General features: G+C 44.2%; 1 protein-coding gene across 2 annotated transcripts in view; it reads left to right on the forward strand.

The window, feature by feature from the left end:
- nol4lb (nucleolar protein 4-like b) overlaps positions 1-17,302 on the forward strand; it is a 159,928-nt gene that overhangs the window by 94,545 nt on the left and 48,081 nt on the right. The gene's annotated exons all lie outside the window — the stretch shown is intronic.

Genomic DNA, 17,302 nt, shown 5'->3' on the forward strand with positions numbered 1-17,302 from the left:
TGCAAGTTCTCCCACTTAAAAAGAAGAGAGAGGCCTGTAATTTTCATCATAGGTACACTTCAACTATGACAGACAAATTGAGAAAAAAAATCCAGAAAATCACATTGTAGGACTTTTAATTAATTAATTTGCCAATTATTGTGGAAAATAAGTATTTGGTCACCTACAAACAAGCAAGATTTCTGGCTCTCACAAACCTGTAACTTCTTCTTTAAGAGGCTCCTCTGTCCTCCACTCGTTACCTGTATTAATGGAACCTGTTTGAACTTGTTATCAGTATAAAATACACCTGTCCTCAACCTCAAACAGTCACACTCCAAACTCCACTATGGCCAAGACCAAAGAGCTGTCAAAGGACACCAAAAACAAAATTGTAGACCTGCACCAGGCTGGGAAGACTGAATCTGCAATAGGTAAGCAGCTTGGTTTGAAGAAATCAACTGTGGGAGAAATTATTAGGAAATGGAAGACATATAAGACCACTGATAATCTCCCTCGATCTGGGGCTCCAAGCAAGATCTCACCCCGTGGGGTCAAAATGATCACAAGAACGGTGAGCAAAAATCCCAGAACCACACGGGGGGACCTAGTGAATGACCTGCAGAGAGCTGGGACCAAAGTAACAAAGCCTACCATCAGTAACACACTACGCCGCCAGGGACTCAAATCCTGCCGTGCCAGACGTGCTTAAGCCAGTACATGTCCAGGCCCGTTTGCATGAGAGCATTTGGATGATCCAGAAGAAGATTGGGAGAATGTCATATGGTCAGATGAAACCAAAATATAACTTTTTGTAAAAACTCAACTCGTCATGTTTGGAGGACAAAGAATGCTGAGTTGCATCCAAAGAACACCATACCTACTGTGAAGCATGGGGTGGAAACATCATGCTTTGGGGCTGTTTTTCTGCAAAGGGACCAGGACGACTGATCCGTGTAAAGGAAAGAATGAATGGGGCCATGTATCGTGAGATTTTGAGTGAAAACCTCCTTCCATCAGCAAGGGCATTGAAGATGAAATGTGGCTGGGTCTTTCAGCATGACAATGATCCCAAACACACCGCCCGGGCAAAGGAGTGGCTTCGTAAGAATAATTTCAAGGTCCTGGAGTGGCCTAGCCAGTCTCCAGATCTCAACCCCATAGAAAATCTTTGGAGGGAGTTGAAAGTCCGTGTTTCCCAGCAACAGTCCCAAAACATCACTGCTCTAGAGGAGATCTGCATGGAGGAATGGGCCAAAATACCAGCAACAGTGTGTGAAAACCTTGTGAAGACTTACAGAAAACGTTTGACCTCTGTCATTGCCAACAAAGGGTATATAACAAAGTATTGAGATAAACTTTTGTTATTGACCAAATACTTATTTTCCACCATAATTTGCAAATACATTCATTAAAAATCGTACAATGTGATTTTCTGGATTTTTTTTCTCATTTTGTCTGTCATAGTGTACCTATGATGAAAATTACAGGCCTTTCTCATCTTTTTAAGTGGGAGAACTTGGTGGCTGACTAAATACTTTTTTGCCCCACTGTATACATTGGATACATGTAAATAATGGTTTTGACTCTGAGTGTCTGGCTGGCATGACACAACTACAGGACCAAGTGTTAATCCCTTATGTCTCTGCTTTCAACATCAAGCATTTTGAAGGGCTAATGGTTGTGTATCTATTGTTAGAGTGAGTGTCTACAGAGATGCTCCTCTGCTTATTGTTAAACATCTTTTGGAGTAGTATTTGTACTGAAAACAAGCTTCAGAAAAACAAGACAATGCTGGTGGTTGGCCTTGAACTCAACAGTGTAACACAGAGGAGGAGGGTTGGTGGGGGTTTGTGGGGGTAGAGAACAGGTTGGGACTGGGTGGCTGTGGGGGTTTTATGTGTGTGTGTTTTATGAAAAGTCCTTCGCCTGGTGTAAAAGGAAGATAGGAGACGCCAGCAACATGCTGTAATCTTGGCTGTGTGATTGGGAGGGGGAGAGCACGCAGCCACAGAGTGCCAGCACTTAACTCCCAGAACGAAGCTCAGTGGCTGGTACTGCCTCCATCTTGTACAAGAGAGCATTAAACACAATGAGAACAAAGGTCAGAAGGTCACACACACAGACAGACAGACAGACAGACAGACAGACAGACAGACAGACAGACAGACAGACCGTTCTCCTCTCCTCTGGTGCTATATGATCCTATCCCCCCTCATGAAACAACACACACAACCACAAAAACAAGAATGACACAGCCAACTGTTCTTTTAAATTTAATTTGCTTGCATCTACTTTATTGTTGTGTTGGTCTGTGTAACACTAAAACTTTAGCTGGCTAAAGCACAGACCAGATCTACGTCTTGATTGTGGTCATGCAGTTTTACAGCAGGCCATAAAGTGTTAATAATCTGTAGTTCAGGGAGGAAGGTGCTGGCTGTAAGGCTGTAAAGGTGCTATTCGAGTGGGCTGCTGTTAATGGACCGTTGAGGACCAAAATAATGGGCACTACACAGCGCTCTGTGGCCACCACTGAATAACATGCTCGCTCACACAGTGAATACTAAACACCTCTTTCAAGGGTGAACCCTCGGACATGGGATAATTACACTCACCGATATGAGCTTCACTCTTTGCTTTTACTTAATAGCCTACATCAGTGATTTTAAGGGAGGTAGGAAATGCTTGGTTGGAACAAAATAGGTTGTTTTTGTTGTGTTTATATAGGTTTAGACCCAGAGCATAGCCTAATCATACTTTCCTTTGTTTCCAGCAGTGTGTGGCTGTGTTAGTGATACCTACCTCAGTCCCCTTCCTATTGTTATTCATAAGGCTAGAAAACCCCCATCGGCTATTAGCCCAGAGAAACTAAGAAGTGAAGAGTCTTTGTGCAGTGCTTCACTACCAATAATGAGCCACTCATGACTCCTCCTCCTCCTGCGCCAGTATCGATAACCAGCAGCCCCCCCCCACACCATCAGCACCACCTCCCCTCCCCCATCCAGCAGCCAGTCAGCCCAGCCACCTACCCTGCCTCTGGCTGCCCCAGCCTCCCAGATTACAAGTGACAAAGCTCAGACACATCCCCATCACAGGCTCAACACAACAGGGGCAGCCTCCCCTCGTTGGTCTCTCTCCATTCCCTTTCAGTCCCCTTTTCTATGAGGCAGGCCTTCAATGGACCAATTGCATGATCAAGTAGGCCTACAGTGAGCTCTATGCGTTGGCTACTGTGTGGATTATAGCCTAGTGCCATTGTCAATATTATTAGTAAGAGAAGAACTCTGAAAAGATGCGAGCGCTTGTATAGTTTTACGGATCCATGAGTGTCGTCTCAGATCATGGCTCCTGTTAACGAGGTGCTGTCTGTAGGAACGCTGTTAACACCAGAGATGTGGTCTCTTCTCTTCTGTGCCTTTGTAACGGCTTTCTTCTGTTGAAGGAGAGTCGGACCAAAATGCAGCGTGGTTAGTTCGATAGATCTTTAATAAAGAAAAACCACGAACAATACAAAAACAACAAACGGACCGTGAAAACCTATACAGCCTATCTGGTGAACACTAACACAGAGACAGGAACAATCACCCACAACAACTCAAAGAATATGGCTGCCTAAATATGGTTCCCAATCAGAGACAACGATAATCACCTGACTCTGATTGAGAACCGCCTCAGGCAGCCATAGACTATGCTAGACACCCCACAAAAACCCCATGACAAAAAGGCATCACAATAACCCATGTCACACCCTGGCCTGACCAAATAAATGAAGAAAAACATACATTACTTCGACCAGGGCGTGACAGCCTTCCTCTAATGTTAATCACGGGGTTGGGTCTCTCTCACTCTCTCTTTCTCTCACCTATTTAGTGCTGCATGAGGGCTGCCTGTCGTGGTAGCCTCCTCTGCTCACCTCCTCCTCTCATCACCCCCACTATCTATTGCTGGTTGGGTGGACAATAAAGCCTGCTCCTCAGTACCTGCTGGCCAGTCTTACTGTATGAACATGTCATTGAACACCTCATTTTGTGAATGTTTCACTCCTTGACATACAGTACCAGTCAAAAGTTTGCACACACCTACTCAGTTCAGGGTTTTTCTTTATTTTTTACTATTATCTACATTGTAGAGTAATAGTGAAGACATCAAAACTATGAAATAAAACATATGGAATCATGTAGTATTTAAAAAAGTGTTAAACAAATGTAAATATATTTTATATTTGAGATTCTTCAAAGTAGCCACCCTTTGGCTTGGTGACAGCTTTGCTCACTTGGCATTCTCTCAACTAGCTTCACCTGGAATGCTTTTCCAACAGTCTTGAAGGATTTCCCACATATGCTGAGCACTTGTTGGGTGGTTTTCCTTCACTCTGCGTTACAACTCATCCCAAACCATCAGAATTTGGTTGAGGTCGGGTGATCGTGGAGGCCAGGTCATCTGATGCAGCACTCCATCACTCTCCTTCTAGGTCCGATAGCCCTCACATACCCTGGAGGTGTGTTTGGTCATTGTCCTGTTGAAAAACAAATGATAATCCCACTAAATGCAAACTAGATGGGATGGTGTATCGTTGTGGTAGCCATGTTTGTTAAATGTGCCTTGAGTTCTAAATAAATCACGACAGTGTCACCAGCAAAGCACCATCACACCTCCTCCTCCATACTTCACAGTGGGAACCACGCATGCGGAGATCATCCGTTCACCTACTCTGCGTCTCACAAAGACACGGCAGTTGGAACCAAAAATCACAAATTTTTGACTCATCAGACCAAAGGACAGATTTCTACCGGTCTAATGTCCATTGCTCGTGTTTCTTGGACCAAGCAAGTCTCTTCTTCTTATTGGTGTCCTTTAGTAGTGGTTTCTTGGCAGCAATTCGACCATGAAGTCCTGATTCACGCAGTCTGCTCTGAACAGTTGATGTTGAGATGTGTCTGTTACTTGAACTCTGAAGTATTTATTTTTTGGGCTGCAATTTCTGAGGCTGGTAACTCTAATGAACTTATCCTCTGCAGCAGAGGTAACTCTGGTTCTTCCTTTCCTGTGGCAGTCCTCATGAGAGCCAGTTTCATCATAGCGCTTGATGGTTTTTGCGACTGCACTTGAAGAAACGTTCAAAGTTCTTGACATTTTCCGGATTGACTGACCTTTATGTCTTAAAGTAATGATGGTCTGTTGTTTGTCTTTGCTTATTTGAGCTGTTCTTGCCGTAGTATGGACTTATTATTTTACCAAGTAGGGCTATCTTCTGTATACCACCCCTACCTTGTCACAACACAACTGATTGGCTCAAACGCATTAAGAAGGACAGAAATTCCACAAATGTAATTTTAACAAGGCACACCTGTTAATTGAAATGCATTCCAGGGGACTACCTCATGAGGCTGGTTGAGAGAACGCCAAGAGTGTGCAAAGCTGTCATCAAGTCAAAGGGTGGATACTTTGAAGAATCTCAAATATAAAATATATTTTGATTTATTAAACACTTTATTGGTTATTACATGATTCCATATGTGTTATTTCATAGTTTTGATGTCTTCACTATTATTCTACAATGTAGAAAATAGTACAAATAAAGAAAAACCCGTGAATTAATAGGCGTGTCCAAACTTTTGACTGGTACTGTAGCTGTCTTGTATCTGAATCTCCTGTCAATCCCAATCATCACCAGGATACATGTGATCACTGAGCGGCACACATTAACATACACACCCAGTCAGACCTTCTCTGCTCTCTCTCTACTTAACTATCAGAGCACACACATACTCCCAATGCTGTTTCCTGGCTGTCCATTCTGCCCTCCTTTGTGTAGGATCTCTCTCCACTGCTTCCCGAGCCACCAGAGGGAAATGTTTATCCCCTTGTTTTCCTCTGGCTGTGAGGTCAGGTTGGACAACTGAGGTAGAGGCTGTGTGTGTGTGTGTGTGTGTGTGTGTGTGTGTGTGTGTGTGTGTGTGTGTGTGTGTGTGTGTGTGTGTGTGTGTGTGTGTGTGTGTGTGTGTGTGTGTGTGTGTGTTGTGTGTGGGCATGTGTGTATGTGACTGGCATTGTGTATGCTGGGCTTGGAGACCGTGTGTGGGAGCGGGGCCGGGTGGGCTCTACAGTCTGGCCCTTTGTGTGGCTGCTGTGTAGGAGGGAGAGCAGGAACGAGGGTCTCTCTCTCTCTCTCGCTCTTCTCTTCCTCAGCATTGTCTTACACCTCTCAAGGCCATAGACAACACAATGCTGCAGGCAGGGCCTCAGACAGCCCAGCTCAGCTCAGTGGGAGAGACATGGAGAGGGGGAGGACTGTGAAAGGATACACTGACAGAGGGAGGAAGGAGGAGACAGAGGAATACAGTGAGGGACTGACGGGATACACTGAGCAAGGGAGGAGGAGAGAGTAAGGAACGACTAAAAGGATACAGAGTGAGACAGGCCTAAATGGTAAGAAAGTGAGCCAGAGGCAGGACTAAAAAGATACTGTGAGAACGCCATAACCAAACAAAGGATAGTGTATGTATGCCAGTCACTCCATAAATAAACCATTATAGTTATGTCTTACCATTTGGTTATTATTGAGGAAGAATTTAGGGCCCTTACTAAATCCCCAAAATCCCCAACTGGCTATCCAGTCAAAAACATTAGCCTAGACACCAGGCTATTGTCTCTTGAATGAAATAAATACAAAGTCAACAATGCCAATATGTTGCCTCGATAGTGTGGGAAGCCTTGTTTTCACCTTCCCCTGGGAATCTGTCTGTCAGCCTACCTGACAACCTACGCCTGCTCCATTATTGGCCTAGAATTGCCATTTTACAATATGCCTACAACTGACTGATACAACGGCCCCTGGTGACTAGGTTTAAAGTCCAGGTAGCAGATAATGGACCTTATCAGTATGTAGTTGGTGCTGTATATTAATGGCTTCTAACATGAAAAATAATTTGTTAGTTTACAAATAAAAACCACGAACACTGCTGGAAAGTCACAAACACAAGATGGTAATTTCTATGACTGCAGGTAGTGTCAGGACCCGGTTACGAACCCGGGTCTCCGGAGTGAGAAACAGTCACTTAACCAACTGAGCCACGAATAGTCGGCAGAACACAGAAGATGAGGCAGACACAGCAGTACTTGAGACAGTGTATTTAATGAAGTAAAAAAGTGAAGTCCTTCAGGAAAACATGTAACTCCACAACCTCAAAAGGAATTCCACAAGAACAAAGGTAATCCTCCAAGACAAAAAGGTAAATCCACAAGGTGGTAGGTATAGCATAAAAAGCCTCAAAAGATACTCAAAAATAAATAAACAAGAACAAAAAACAGAATTCCACAAGAGAGTCCACCGGGATCAACAAGAGTTCACAGAATACTAGGGCTGCGTGCTAACATACAAACACAGAGCAAATAACTGAGGAAAACTAAGGGTTTAAATACAATCAGGGGAAATGAGGCACAGGTGCAAATAATAATGGGGATCAAGGGAAAACAAAAGGTCAAAAAGCACAATGGGGGCATCTAGTGACCAAAAACCGGAACAACCCTGGCCAAATCCTGACAGGTAGCCTATTGGTTAGAGCGTTGGGTCGGTTACCGAAAGGTTGCTAGATCGAATCCCTGAGCTGACAAGGTAAAAATTTGTCGTTCTGCCCCTGAACAAGGCAGTTAACCCGCTGTTCCCCGGTAGGCCATCATTGTAAATAAGAATCATTTGTTCTTAAATAAATAAAAAATGACTCACACAGTGGAGGAACATATTGCCAGTAGCCAACTAAACATGCTAAGCTCGTGCGTACCAAATAGCACTTAACTTTTTAGTATGGAAACCGTCTGTGTGGATTTTTCTACTATATTCACAACATATTGACACTATTTCTGTCACGGGCGTTGTAAGAAGTGGACCAAACTGCAACGTGGTGAGCGTACATATTCCCTTTATTTATAGAAAATGTATCCAAGAAAATGACCGTGAAGCTTAACTTCGGCTATAATACCTCTAACAAAGTCAACTACCCACACTGAAAGGAGGGGAAAAAGGGCTACCTAAATATGATTCCCAATCAGAGACAACGATAGACAGCTGTCCCTGATTGAGAACCATACCTGGCCAAAACATAGAAATAAAGAAGCATAGAATGCCCACTCCACATCACACCCTGACCTAACCAAATAGAGAAATAAAACGTCCCTCTAAGGTCAGGGCGTGACAATTTCAATCTAATTTCATCAATTACATGTGGAAAAACATATTTGAGGGAACTAATGGTTTCCATGTAATTGATGAAATTAGATTGTAATAGTGTCGATATGTTGTGAATATAGTAGACATTTCCTCATAGCCGCATGCATGCCAGCAGCAGATGTGAATTCTCTCCTCCCTCTCTTCCCAGTTTTAGCTTGCGGCTATCACTGTCTAACTGGCTAGATTTATGATATTTACTAGCCCAGACCAGTGAAAAAAGTATGTGGACATCTCATTAATATGGAGTTGGTCCCCCCCTTTGCTGCTACAACACCCTCTACTCTTCTGGGACTTCTTTCCACTAGTTGTTTGAACATTGCTGTGGGGATTTGCTTCCATTCAGCCACAAGAGCGTTAGTGAGGACAGGCACTGATGTTGGGCGATTAGGCCTGGCTTGCAGCCGGGGTTCCAATTCATCCCAAAGGTGTTCGATGGGGTTGAGGTCAGGGCTCTGTGCAGGCCAGTCAAGTTTTTGCATACTGATCTCCACAAACCAATTCTGTATGGACCTTGCTTTGTGTAGAGGGTATTGTCATGCTGAAACAGGAAAGGGCCTTTCCCAAACTGTTGCCACAAAGTTAGAAGCACAGGATCATCTAGAATGTCATTGTATGATGTAGCGTTAAGATTTCCCTTCACGGTACCTAAGGGGACTAGCCCAAACCATGAAAAACAGCCCTATGTCATGGAAAGAGTTCTTAAAGTGTTGTACACTCAGTGTATATGTATGTATATGTACCCACAACCTGCATAGGACTCATTGGAACAGAGTGGACAAGACTAGGTACTAAGTCAGACTGGGGGACACAGAAGATCGAAAGGATTCCCCTGATGATCTTCTGAACATCCCAATACATTTATGTAATTTCAAGCCATACTTCCTTCAGATTGAAATAGTGTTAAAAGTACTGTCAGACTGAGTTGTAATGGACTGTCATAGCCCAAATTAAAAAAGGAAACATTGGCCACTGATTATGTCATTTCTTTCACATTAAAAAAAATATATATTAGGCCTTCAAAGATTAGACCAGGGGTTCCCAGAGACACTTTCTCCATTATTGGCTGAAGAGGGAGTTTCCGCCATTGTTACATCTTTTACAGGTTGTGTGCACTTGCACACCTCAGAAGGGTGAAGAATGTCTTATCTTCAATCTTTAATGTCTTATCTTTTAAAACACAGTCGGTGGGGATCATAGAGGATGAGCAGAGTGAGTGGATTGTGTCCCAAATGGCACTCTTATTACTTATGGGCCATGGTCAAAAGTAGTGCACTATGTATGGAATAGGGTGCCATTTGGCACGTACATTGACTGTAGATGTGGATGAAATGAGGCAGACGCCTTGGTGTGAATGTGATTAATGTACTGTGCTGCTGCATTCTGTAACAAGATAATTGAATTATGGAAACCTCAGTGGACTGAGAGAATATGACTTTTGGTGGAGTTTGGCCCCCGGGGGCCTTTTTTAAATTGTAGCTGAATTCAGCACTTAGCCCCCTAAGTCATTTGAGTTGATGTTTCTGGACGTGTTGTGTGTGTTCCACTTTGGGAGTATGCCTGGTGAACCCAGTGAAAAACCGTAGTGCCTACTGATTGTCTGACTAGCTAGCCTACAGTCGTCGTGACCTTTTATTTGTTTGTATGTTTTGTGCCAAGATAAACATTGTTCTGTGCACATACATTGCACATACATACATACATGAAAAGCCAACTGACATTTACTCCTGAGGTGCTGACTTGTTGCACCCTCGACAACTATTGTGATTGTTATTATTCGACCATGCTGGTCATTTATGAACATTTGAACATCTTGGCCATGTTCTGTTATAATCTCCACCCTGCACAGCCAGAAGAGGACTGGCCACCCCTCATAACCTAGTTCCTCTCTAGGTTTCATCCTAGGTTCCGGCCTTTCTAGGGAGTTTTTCCTCGCCAATGTGCTTCTACACCTGCATTGCTTGCCGTTTGGGGTTTTAGGCTGTGTTTCTGTACAGCACTTTGAGATATCAGCTGATGTAAAAGGGCTATATAAATACATTTGATTTGATACATTAGTCTCACCGGTCTCACCAAACCTAATGATAGAAAGCTGTAATGACTTGAATCATATATTCTTTGGAAAAAGCTGGCACTTCTCACTGAGGACTGTGAGAGAGTGTGGTGTCTGACTCTGAAGTTAATGAGGATACTAGCAGACGACATTCCCCTGAAGTCAGTCAGTGAGATGGAGAATCAGAGATACAGTGAGCAGCAGCACTCTGAGAAAGAGAGAGAGCGGTCCAGAAGGGGTGTGTCTAAGCAGTTCCCCCCCAAACACAGAGAGTGAGCGCAGCAATAGAGAGAGGGGCTTAATAAAATGAATTAGTGCTAAATCACACTGCAGGCACAGTGTGCACTGGCCTACCAAGCGCAATGAGCGCGAGAGGCTGCATATTAAACATGATGAAAATCCTAATGACATTCCTTAGAGGAGAGTGGCCACGCTAAATGTCAGTGACCTAGATTGAGATCACCTTCCTGCTGATTTTTTCATGCGGAACAAAAATGTGCAACAAATTTAATTTACCGTAGCCAAAAGCAGTGTGGTATAGGAATGGAATGGGGGTCTCTGGTCTAGTCTACACTTGACACTTGCATGCGACTTCTGATATCACAATACAAAGATCACATTGAAAAGATGGGTTGCTTTGTGGTCTGATTGTGTTCAGATCTGGCTGACCACTTCAGGAAGTGGTCAAGGATGCATCGTGTGTGAATTTCTCCTCAGTCTGGACATGATCAGGCTACCGAAGGTCCTGTCGCCTCACACACGCAGTAGCAACTCCTGTGGCGGCCAGGCGCATGCACGCTGACACGGTCACCAGGTGTATGGTGTTTCCACAGACACAAAATGTTTCTTTTAATTTTTATGGATGGGTATAATGTGTATGAATAAAATAGTAATATTTAATTTGATTAAATTGTGTAATTTTGTATACATTTATTTACATTTGCATCGGGACGCTTCTGGAGGGATTCTGGTAAAATGCAGGCAAAGTCGGCTGAATTCCAGTAGACGGAAACGGCCGAAGTACTTGGAACAATTCTGGGCAGTCATTCATTTTGATTCCGAGCCGAATCTGACAACCGATTCCGAGCCGATTCAATCAATTCCGGCCCCGTGGAAGAGGGCTGCTTCTGGGCCGATTCCTCATTGCTAGCTGGGTAGCCAGCTAACCTCTGTAGCTAGCCAGCAACACTAATGGGATTGCAAACGGCTTAGTATAACTCTAGCTGGACAAAAAAAAATTCTAAAGACAGCTGGTTAGCATTTATGAAGCCAGCAAACACATTCCTCACCTGCTAGGAACATATTTCCTACTACTTTTAAATGAAAAAAGGTTCCTCTTTCTGCTGATGACATTGGCCAATGGATACGCTTTTGGTAGCCTGATTGCATCCAGAGTGAGGAGAAATCCTCACAAAATGTGTCCCTGACCATGACTTTGGGGGGAGGGGAGGGTTATGATTTCTTGGCGATTATGAATTTCAAGTCCATATCAGCAAAATTCTGATATTTTTGTCTCACACAGCATTCTATCTGATATGGAAATCTAGCCTATATCAACAAGTATACTATATATACAAAAGTATGTGTACACCCGTTCAAATTAGTGGATTCGGCTATTTCAGACACACCCGTTGCTGACAGGTTTATAGAATTTAGCACACAACCATGAAATCTCCAAAGACAAACATTAGCAATATAATGTCCTTACTGAAGAGCCCAGTGACTTTCAACGTGGCACCGTCATAGGATGCCATCTTTCCAACAAGTCAGTTCATCAAATATCTGCCCTGCTAGAGCTGCCCCGGTCAACTGTAAGTGCTGTTATTGTGAAGTGAAAACGTCTAGGAGCAACAATGGCTCAGTCACAAAGTGGTAGGCCACAAATGTTCAAAGAACCGGACCGAGTGCTGAAGCGTGTAACGTGTAAAAATCGTCTGTCCTCAGTTGCAACACTCTCTACCGAGTTCCAAACTACCTCTGAAACAACGTCAGCACAATAACTTCTCGTCGAGAGCTTCATTTAACCTTTACTTACCTAGGCAATGTCATGAAATGGGTTTCCACGGCCGAGCAGCCTCATACAATCCTAAGATCACCATGTGCAATGCCAAGCATCGGCTGGATGCTCTTGTGGCTGAATGGAAGCAAGTCCACGCAGCAATGTTCCGACATCTAGTGGAAAGCCTTCCCAGAAGACTGGAGACTGTTATAGCAGAAAAGGGGGGACCAACTCCATATTAATGCCCATGATTTTGGAATGAGATGTTCGACGAGCAGATGTCCACATACTTTCGGTAATGTAGTCTACCTCTATCTTCTACCTCTATCTTTCTGCGTCCAATCTGTATCAATATGTGTCAGTGGGAGAGAAAAGCGATGACATGTCGAACTCAGCAGTGTGTTCCTTGAAAGCAGCGGAGCGGGGAAATATTTACTTTATGCACATAAATTAAAGCCGTGTGTACGTGTCTGGGGAATAACGCTCAGTGTTTTCTGCATTATGTGTCAGTGAGAGTGAGAACACACATTTTTGGTTCATAGACTGTGTAAAAATACACAGCAGGATAAACAACAATCTATAGTATCTATGTATATGTTGAACTGCCCCAGCATTCTCCTCAATAGATCCTAATGAGGAACAATCTTTCGTCAAGTGCAGTTGCAAAAACCATTTAAGTGCTATGATGAATCTGGCTCTCATGAGGACCACCACAGGAAAGGGAGAACCAGAGTTAAGGCTGCTGCAGAGGATAAGTTCATTAGAGTTAACTGCGCCTCATATTGAAGCCCAGCAGCATACCACCCAGCATAGCACTGCTGGCTTGCTTCTGAAGCTAAGCAGGGTTGGTCCTGGATGGGAGACCAGATGCTGCTGGAAGTGGTGTTGGAGGGCCAGTAGGAGGCACTCTTTCCTCTGGTTTAAAAATAAATAAATATGCCAATGCCCCAGGGCAGTGATTGGGGACACTGCACTATGTAGGGTGCTGTCTTTCTGATGCAACAATGGCTCAGTCACAAAGTGGTAGGCCACAAATGTTCAAAGAACCAGACCATTGAGTGCTGAAGTGTGTAGTGTGTAAAAATTGTCTGTCCTCAGTTGCAACACTCTCTACCGAGTTCCAAACTACCTCTGAAACAAAGTCAGCACAATAACTTCTTGTCGAGAGCTTTACTTACCTAGGCAATATCATGAAATGGGTTTCCATGGCCGAGCAGCCTCATACAATCCTAAGATCACCATGTGCAATGCCAAGCATCGGCTGGATGCTCTTGTGGCTGAATGGAAGCAATTCCACGCAGCAATGTTCCGACATCTAGTGGGAAGCCTTCCCAGAAAACTGGAGGCTATTATAGCAGAAAAGGGGGGACCAACTCCATATTAATGCCCATGATTTTGTAATGAGATGTTCGACGAGCAGGTGTCCACATACTTTTTTATTTTTTTAAATAAAAAAATATCCCAATGCCCCAGGGCAGTGATTGGGGACACTGCACTGTGTAGGGTGCCGTCTTTCGAATGGGACGTTAAACGGGTGTCCTGACTCTCTGAGGTCATTAAAGATCCCATGGCACTTATCGTAAGAGTAGGGGTGATAACCCCGGTGTCCTGGCTAAATTCCCAATGGGGCCCTCAAACCATCACGGTCACCTAATAATCCCCAGTTTACAATTGGCTCATTCATCCCTCTCCTTTCCCCTGTGAATATTCCCCAGGTTGTTGCTGCAAATGAGAACATGTTCTCAGTCAATTTACCTGGTAAAATAACGGATAAATAAAAAATAAAATAAATAAATAAATTCTTCAGAGTTCAAGTAACAAACACATCTCAACATCAACTGTTTAGAGGAGACTGCGTGAATCAGGCCTTCATGGTCGAATTGCTGCAAAGAAACCACTACTAAAGGGCACCAATAAGAAGAGACTTGCTTGGTCCAAGAAAGACTAGCAAATGACATTAGACTGGTGGAAATCTGTCCTTTGGTTTGATGAGTCAAATTGGAGATTTTTGGTTTGTGAGACACAGAGTAGGTGAATGGATGATCGCCGCATGTGTGGTTCCCACCATGAAGCGAGGAGGAGATGTGATGGTGCTTTGCTGGTGACACTGTCTGTGATTAATTTAGCATTCTGCAGCGGTACGTCATCCCATCTGGTTTGCACTTAGCGGGACTATCATTTGTTTTTTAACAGGACAATGACCCAACACACCTCCAATGACCATCGTTATGTTTGGAGGAAAAGAGGGAGGCTTGCAACCCGAAGAATACCATCCCAACTGTGAAGCACGGGGGTGGCAGCATCATGTTGTGGGAGTGCTTTGCTGCAGGAGGGACTTGTGCACTTCACAAAATAGATGGCATCATGAAGATGGAAAATGATGTGGATATATTGAAGCAACATCTCAAGACATCGGTCAGGAAGTTAAAGCTTGGTCGCAAGTGGGTCTTCCAAATGGACAATGACCCCAAGCATACTTCCAAAGTCTTGGCAAAATGGCTTAAAGACAACAAAGTCAAGGTATTGGAGTGGCCATCACAAAGCCCTGACTTCAATTCCATAGAACATGTGTGGGCAGAACTGAAAAGGTGTGTGCGAGCAAGGAGGTCTACAAACCTGACTCAGTTACACCAGCTTTGTCAGGAGGAATGGGCCAAAATTCCCCCAACTTATTGTGGGAAGCTTGTGGAAGGCTACCCTAAACATTTGACCTAAGTTAACAATTTAAAAGCAATGCTACCAAATACTGATTGGGTGTATGTAAACTTCTGACCCACTGGGAATGTGATGAAAGAAATAAAAGCTGAAATAAATAATTCTCTCTACTATTATTCTGACATTTCACAATTTTAAAATACAGTGGTGACCCTAACTGACCTAAGACCTAAATGTCAGGAATTGTGAAAACTGAGTTTAACTGTATTTGGCTAAGGTGTCTGTACACTTCCAACTTCAACTGTACACACACACACACACACACACACACACACACACACACACACACACACACACACACACACACACACACACACACACACACACACACACACACACACACACACACACACACACACACACACACACACACACACACACACACACACACACCTCATTGTGAGGAGGGGGCAAAAATGTGGGCTCTTTAAATAGAGCCATGCTGCTGAATCATGCTGTATTTGGCCTGGTGGACTCTGCAGGTGTGTGTGTGTGTGTGTGTCTGCGTGTATGTGTGTCTGTGAATGCTTGTGTGCATGTGATAATGTATGATCTTTCAGTGCAGCCATGGAGAATGTGACATACTTTGTAGCAGAAATACTCTGTAGCATTATTGAAGGAGTATATTTATTGTTCTACGACTTTTGTCCAAGGCACTGGACTCAAGTATTCCTACAGAGCAATCTTTCCCTCTCATCCTGACTGCTGTTGACTGAACATTCCACATTACATCTAGGGTTCTCCTTCAATAATCCATTCTGTTCAAGTCTGGGGAGGGGAGCGGGGAAAGACAGGGGAGGCATGGGAGGGAAAAGATTTTATCTCAGAAATGAATGTGATCGCTCATCTGAAATAAGTTACAATGATCATTTTATCCATCATATAATTCAATTGTAGCTTTATCCCCAAACTGAGCATTTGCTGAAGGAAGGTCTTAAAGTGCAGTATAATTTTTCTATGTGTCTCTTTTTATGAAAACCCAGTGCTTTTGTAGAAGTCCTATTCACTGCTTACAATATAACACAATATACCAACATCAGGGCAGTTTTGTGCTGTGTGTTTGTGGACTCCTCTTCTCTAACACAGAGATGTGAATAAGAGATAGGTCTCTTGGGTTCATAATAATGGTACTCTGGTATTGAATCTCCTGCATGTGAGTGAACACTTTTCGCTGTAAAATATTGGGAATCTACTGGCGGAAAAGGCATTTACTTGTCTTATTTCCCCAACCCCCTCTCTCTCCCTCCCTTTCTCCCCCTCCCCCTTCTGCTTGCATTGTGTCTTTTCTTTTTTGTCCACCCTCTCTCTATCTCCGTTCTCCCTCCCTCTCTCTCTCCCTCCCTTTCTATCTCCCTCCCTCACTCTCGCTCCACCTCATTCCCTCCCACTCTTACTTTCTCTCTCTATCTCCCTTCTCCCTCCCTCACTCTCGCTCCACCTTATTCCCTCCCACTCTTACTTTCTCTCTCTATCTCGCTTCTCCCTCCCTCGCTCTCGCTCCACCTCATTCACTCCCACTCTTACTTTCTCTCTCTATCTCCCTTCTCCCTCCCTCGCTCTCGCTCCACCTCATTCCCTCCCACTCTTACTTTCTCTCTCTATCTCCCTTCTCCCTCCCTCGCTCTCACTCCACCTCATTCCCTCCCACTCTTACTTTCTCTCTCTATCTCCCTTCTCCCTCCCTCGCTCTCGCTCCACCTCATTCCCTCCCACTCTTACTTTCTCTCTCTATCTCCCTTCTCTCTCCCTCGCTCTCGCTCCACCTCATTCCCTCCCACTCTTACTTTCTCTCTCTATCTCCCTTCTCCCTCCCTCGCTCTCGCTCCACCTCATTCCCTCCCACTCTTACTTTCTCTCTCTATCTCCCTTCTCCCTCCCTCGCTCTCGCTCCACCTCATTCCCTCCCACTCTTACTTTCTCTTAACACTACACATGTTCCTCTCAGGCCCTTCCCCCAGCCCTCTGAGTCCACCCCATCCTCTGTTTCTCCCTCTCTCTCTCCTTTTTTCTCTCCGTCTCTTTCCCTCCTCCGCTTTGAAGCTGCGGTATCAGTCCAAAGGGAGTGGCCCATTGTTAACCCCCCTCTCCTCTCCTCTCTTTGGTCATTCTGTTCTGTTCTGTTCTGGTCAGATGCCACTGACTGCCAGGGAGGGTGCATCTTGACAAGACTTGTACACTTGAACACTGTAACTAGTCTGGCTCCCGGCCTCTGACACCCATTGTGTCCAGTCCTAGTTCACCCGTTAGCGTGTCAGAAGCAGCCCAACATCCATTTTTCCTGTGCAGTATTCATGTATGTGCCTTTCCTTCATCATGGTCACGGTGGTGGTGC

The sequence above is a fragment of the Oncorhynchus gorbuscha genome, linkage group LG10 (assembly GCF_021184085.1).
Source record: "Oncorhynchus gorbuscha isolate QuinsamMale2020 ecotype Even-year linkage group LG10, OgorEven_v1.0, whole genome shotgun sequence".
In the NCBI taxonomy this organism is placed as follows: domain Eukaryota; kingdom Metazoa; phylum Chordata; class Actinopteri; order Salmoniformes; family Salmonidae; genus Oncorhynchus; species Oncorhynchus gorbuscha.